Genomic DNA, 6,000 nt, shown 5'->3' with positions numbered 1-6,000 from the left:
TAATTGCTCAGCCGTGAACGCCCCCGAGGTGTGTGGTGGTGTTCCAACCTCTAGGCCTCCTGCCACCTTCGCCGGTTCTTTTTCTTTTTTTGCGCTTTTGGGGGGCATTGTCTTTGAAATGACGCTCATATATTTGTCCATGCAGTTCTCGGATTGAATCAACGGCGAAGTTTTGGTCTCACTTCGCGTTTGCAGGGTCTTTTATATCAAAAGATCGAGTCGAGGACCGGGAGAGCCCAGTTTCACGTCCGCCTCGTTCTAAAGCATCACGTGACCCCCTCTTAAAAACTGGTTAAAGGATAGAAAGCAGAGAGTACGGTTAAATGGAGAAGAGTAGATGACATTTAATGTGAACAAGGGCAAAGTGATGCATGTGAGAAAGAGGAACCCAAACTATAGCTAATGCAAGGTTCCACGTTAGGAGTCACTGACCAGGCGTCTTTGTTGATGATATATTCAAACCCTCTGCTCAGTGTGCTGCGACGGCTAAGAAAGCAATTAGAATGCTAGGTATTATTAGGAAAGGAATGGAAAACAAAAATGAGGATGTTATAATGCATTAGTATTGGTCCATGGTACGACCACACCTCAAATATTGTGTTCAGTTCTGGTCACCGCATCTCAAAAAAGATATAGTGGAAATAGAAAACAGAGAAGGGCAACGAAAATGATAAAGGGGATGGGAAGACTTTCCTATGAGGAAAGGCTGAAGCGTCTAGAGCTCTTCAGCTTGGAGAAAAGATGGCTGAAGGGAGATATGACAGAGGTCTATAAAATAATGAGTGGAGTGGAATGGGTAGATGTGAATTGTTTGTTTACTCTTTTCAAAAATACTAGGATTAGGAGGCATGCGATGAAGCCACAAAGTAGTAAATTTAATACGAATCAGAGAAAATATTTCTTCACTCAACGTGTAATTAAACTTTGGAATTCATTGCCAGAGAATGTGGTAAAGGCGGTTAGCTTAGTGGGGTTTATAAAAGGTCTGGACGGCTTCCTAAAGGAAAATTCCATAGACCATTATTAAATTGATTTGGGGAAAATCTACTGCTATTTCTGAGATAAGCAGCATAAAATGTATTGAACTTTTTCGGGATCTTGTCAGGTATTTCTGACCTGGATTGGCCACTGTTGGAGACAGGATGCTGGGCTTGATGGACCTTTGGTTTGTCCCAGTGTTGCACTAATTATGTACTTATGGCTTTACTGAGACTCAAGCAAGACTGCAGGACCATGATTCTGATAGCTCTTTATTGGCTGTGTCAGATCTGGTTCCCTCTTCTGGATGTAACTTCCCAGGAATTGTGGAGGTTTAATTTTTTTCTGACCCTCATCATGTAGAGCGAGGGATCTCTTCTGCATTCTAACCTTCAGTCTCTGGCTTTCACAGCCTGGATGTTGAGAGCCTAGAATTTGCTTCCTTGGGTCTGATAGAGGGTGTCTCCCGGGTCTTGATGTCTTCTGACTTGGGGAAAATCCACTGCTTATTTCTGGGATAAGCAGCATAACATGTATTGAACTTTTTCAGGATCTTGCCAGGTATTTGTGACCTGGATTGGCTACTGTTGGAAACAGAATGCTTGGCTGTACTGCTATGGATTTACAGCCTGTCTCACTGACACAGACTACTCAATAATTACTGTGGATTCTTTTGGATTAGTATTAGATAAATTCAACCTTTATTAGAGGTGCTAAAATCTACAATGATTAAGATATATACAATGGTTAGCTATATACACACAATGATTAGCTATATAAACAATCATTACATCACTGGTCTCTACATCTAAGCAACGCTAAGAGTAATTAGACCAGGAAAGGAAGCAATAATACATTATACATACAACATCACTGGTCCTTACATCATCCAGGCTCTTAACATCAGCGTGAGCCAGGAGCTTCTTTGACCAGGAACAGATCCTCTGCGTAGCGCGTCCACTCACATATGAGCCCCCACTCTGCTGTAATAAGCCCCCCTTTTTATTAGGCTTAGAGCTTATATTCACAGCTAAGGAAAATTACAGAATGCTTCTCTCTTTAGGTAAACAAGCCATACTGTGGGAACGTGGTCACATGCTTTCCAAGTCCAGGTGGCCAGGCTGAACTTCTGAAAACAAAAACCATCCTCTCCTTTGCATACCAAATTAATTATTATCTTCCAACTTGTTTTTGTATTTACAAGGAAAGTTACTTTCGGTCAAAGACAGAAGATCTCAGTGTTCATTATCGATCAAAGCAGGGTTGAAAAGCAATCCTTTACATCTTCCATTACATAGGCTTGATGGACCTTTGATCTGTCCCAGTGTGGCAATACTTATGAATGTATGTAGTGTTAAAAACATCAACACATTTATTTTTTAAGAACTTTTAAAGATTTTCTAAGAGGATCCGGGAGGATCTCAGGGATCCTGCTGTATCTGTCTTGTAACATTTGTCAATGGAGTTGTGCATGGGAGGGGGCATGGGTGACAGGGAGCGAGGGGGCTGTAAAAAGGGAGGGAGGGAGCTGGAATAAATTTTGTAAGGGGGACATACATGGAGAGGGAGGAAGGGAAAAAGGGAAATAGAGCACATGCAATAGAAGGGGATGGAGAGGAGAGGGGGACATGCTACTCATGGATGGGAGGGAAAGGAAAGGGGGATATGTTGCTCATGGATTTATTTTTTATGTGAATGTTTTAAATTTTGTATTTATCAGGGTATGGATGAAAACACATTTACATTACTTTTACCATTATTTATAGAATCTGGCTTTCTTGGAGGGGGAGTTAAGGTGACTGTGTAGTGAGGTGTGATGCAGTGCAGCGGTGTGACAAGGTAGGGGCTAGGTGGGCCAGGGGTGGGAATGGAGAAGATTACTTGTGGTGGGGATGGTGGGGATGGGTTAGATTCTTGTGGGGACAGGTTAGATATCTGTTCCTGTGCAACTCTCTAGACACAACACTAAAATTGCCGGTCATCCTGGGATCCAGGGCACCCTCGAACTGATATCTAGGTCCTCCTAGTGGCCAACCCTGTGAAAGGATGTGAAGGAATTCATGGCAGTCTGTCCTATATGTGCTCGGCAGAAACTGTCTAGGGCTTGGCACTGGGGTTTCCACTCACTTTCGATCCCCAAGAGACACTGGATGCATTTGGCCATGGACTTCATCTCTGCTTTACCACCCTCTAATGGGTTCATTGACTGTTTAAAAAAAATGGCCCATTTCGTACCTCTCCCTGGCTTAACCACAGCTCCTGCATTAGCCCAGCACTTTGTAAGAAAAATCCTATGATTCCATGGAATACCCGAGTCCATCGTCTCAGACTGAGATGCCCAGTTTGTCTCCAGGCTATGGTGGGGCCTCACCAGAGCTCTTCAGTTCAAGCTAGACTTCTTGTTGGGGTACAGCCCACAGTCCAACGGCCAAACTGTGGACCAACCAGACCTTGAAAGGTTACCTTAGAGCCTATGTCTGTGCGTTACATGACAATTGATCCCAGTTGTTATCGTGGGCTGAGTTTTCCTACAACAATCATGTAAGCAGCCCCACTGGGGTCACCCCCTTTTGGATAGTTTTTAGACAACATCCATGGGTACCCATCCCAGTACAGCTAGCACCTGATGTTTCTGCAGTCACTGCAACCCTTAAATCCCTTTGTCAGATATGGAAGACAACACAAGAACTCCTAGTTTCTGTAACATAGCGCTATTAGCATCAGGCAGACAAGAAGAGATGCCTGGTTCTTTCCTTCAAAGTGGGGGATCTTGTTTGACTTTCAACATGGAATCTATGCCTCAAGACACTGAGGCTCATTTTCAAAGCACTTAGCCTCCCAAAGTTCCATAGAAACATATGGAACTTAGCCTCCCAAAGTGCTTTGAAAATATGCCTCACTGTCTCCAACTTGCACCATGATTCATCGAACCATATCCTATTATTCGACGAGCACCCAGTCACCTATCAGCTACAGCTTCCTCATACATTATGCATCCATAACACCTTCCACATTGCCCTACTGAAACCCCCTGGTCCTGAGGAAGTGAGCCCAGACTCCCTCCACACCTCTTCCAATGGCTGTGGAGACTGAGGGGGAGTACAAGGTCAGACCATCTTAGATTCCCGAAGGATACATGGATATCTAGAGTATCTCATTGGCTGGAAGGCTATGGCCCAGAGGAGGATTCCTGGGAGCCAGCCACCCAGGTTCACGCCCCGATCCTTCTTCATTGGTTCCACTGTAGGTTCCCTTGGAAGCCTGGATTCCCTTCGGAGAGGAGGAGACCGTTGAGGAGGAGGTACTATCAGGCACCCTGCCAGTCCCATTCAGCTTACCTTTCAACTCATGTCATCACTGGTGGGGCCACGGAGCCGACGGCATCCTCTGGAGCAGGAATCAGGCACTGCCGGCATGTGCTCACAACTGTCATGCCAGCGTGTGCTGTTGTAAAGGATTTTAAAGATTGCTTTTCAACTCTGAGTGACCAACAGTGCACTCTCTCATTAAAATTATTGTTTATAATTCTGTTTGTGTGAAAATGATTTGGAATGTGGAAGAAGATAAGACACGGTTCTATGTGAAGGGGGAAGTGGAGCATGTTTCGAGTTCAGGCTGGCCACCTGAACAGAGAAACATGTGACCACATTCAAGCATATTTTGTATGGCTTGTTTACCAAAACAGAGGCATTCTCAAGCATTCTGTAATTTTCCTTAGCTCTGAACATGAGTTCTAAGCCTAATAGAAAGGGGAATTTTTTCCAGTGAAATTGGGAGCTCGTCTGTAAGTAAATGTATGTACTGCGCAGAGAACTGTAATTCCTGGTCAAGAGACTCCTGGCTTTCGCTGTGAATGGGCCCCCCCCCCCCCAGCTGATAAGAGCCTGGATGTAGAGTTTAATGATCAGTGATGTATGTATAGTTTATTATGGGTTCTTTTCCTGGTCTAGATACTCCTGGCTTTGCTTGGATGTAGTGGCCAGTGATGTAATGATTGTTTCTTTTTAACTATATTGTTTCTTTTCAGTTATATAGCTTAATCATTGTGTATATATCTTAATCATTGTGTATCTTAGACTCTCCATTTTAAAGTGAACCTCTAATAAAAGTCTCATTTACCTAATACGAATCCAAAAGAATCCACAGCAATTATTGAGTAGTCTGTATCAGTGAGGCAGACTGAAAAACTAGGTCAGAACAGCCGTCAAGTGCAGGGGGAGGAACGAATGTGGGCACTTCAAAACTGGGACCCTGGAGGCTGTTGGCGCCTTCACGTCTGCATTCCTCATCTGAGAGGAGTTCCTGCCAAGCTGCTCACCAGCTCAGCTAAGCCAAGCCAGCTCAGTCAAGTCAAGCCAGCTTAACCCGGCCAAGCCTGCCCTGCTCCATGCCTGCTGACCAACCCAGCCCTTGTAGACCTCTCCAGTCCACCCCATAGCTCTGTCACTCATCTGTTGTCATTCAGGCCTCGACCTCTGGTCAGACCTCTGGACGGTACAAGACTTAGCCTGGATGTAGAGATTAAGGATCAGTGATAGTGATAGTCTGATTGTAAAGCGGTGTATTCTATTGCAATAGATTGCACCAGATCCACCTACTTTAGCCCAATAGTGCAATTGAATGCATGAACTGCTGCTGATGGAAAAAAATGACTGCTCTGAGATGTCAGAGAGCTAAGATGTGTTAAAAAAATTGGGATGCTTATTTGACTACTTTGATTATGAGGATTTGATCTACTGTGCTGAATGATTTGGAGATTTAATTTAGCACTTGCTTCTGGGGACGGGACCTTGCATTCCTTGCTGCTTGGTAGTGATAGACACCCTTTGTCTAGATGTTTTGTATTTATTGAGAGAGGGCTGATTATTTGGGGGGATTTATTAAAATAATGTAATCTGTAGATATGCATGAACTTGGCTCCATTATATGCAAATCTCTTTCATGCATATTCATTGTGGGTATCCTGAACTGGACTTGGGAAACATTTATTTACTTATTTGTTACATTTGTATCCCACATTTT

The sequence above is a fragment of the Microcaecilia unicolor genome, chromosome 8 (assembly GCF_901765095.1).
Source record: "Microcaecilia unicolor chromosome 8, aMicUni1.1, whole genome shotgun sequence".
Classification (NCBI taxonomy): domain Eukaryota; kingdom Metazoa; phylum Chordata; class Amphibia; order Gymnophiona; family Siphonopidae; genus Microcaecilia; species Microcaecilia unicolor.
This window is presented reverse-complemented; position numbering follows the sequence as displayed.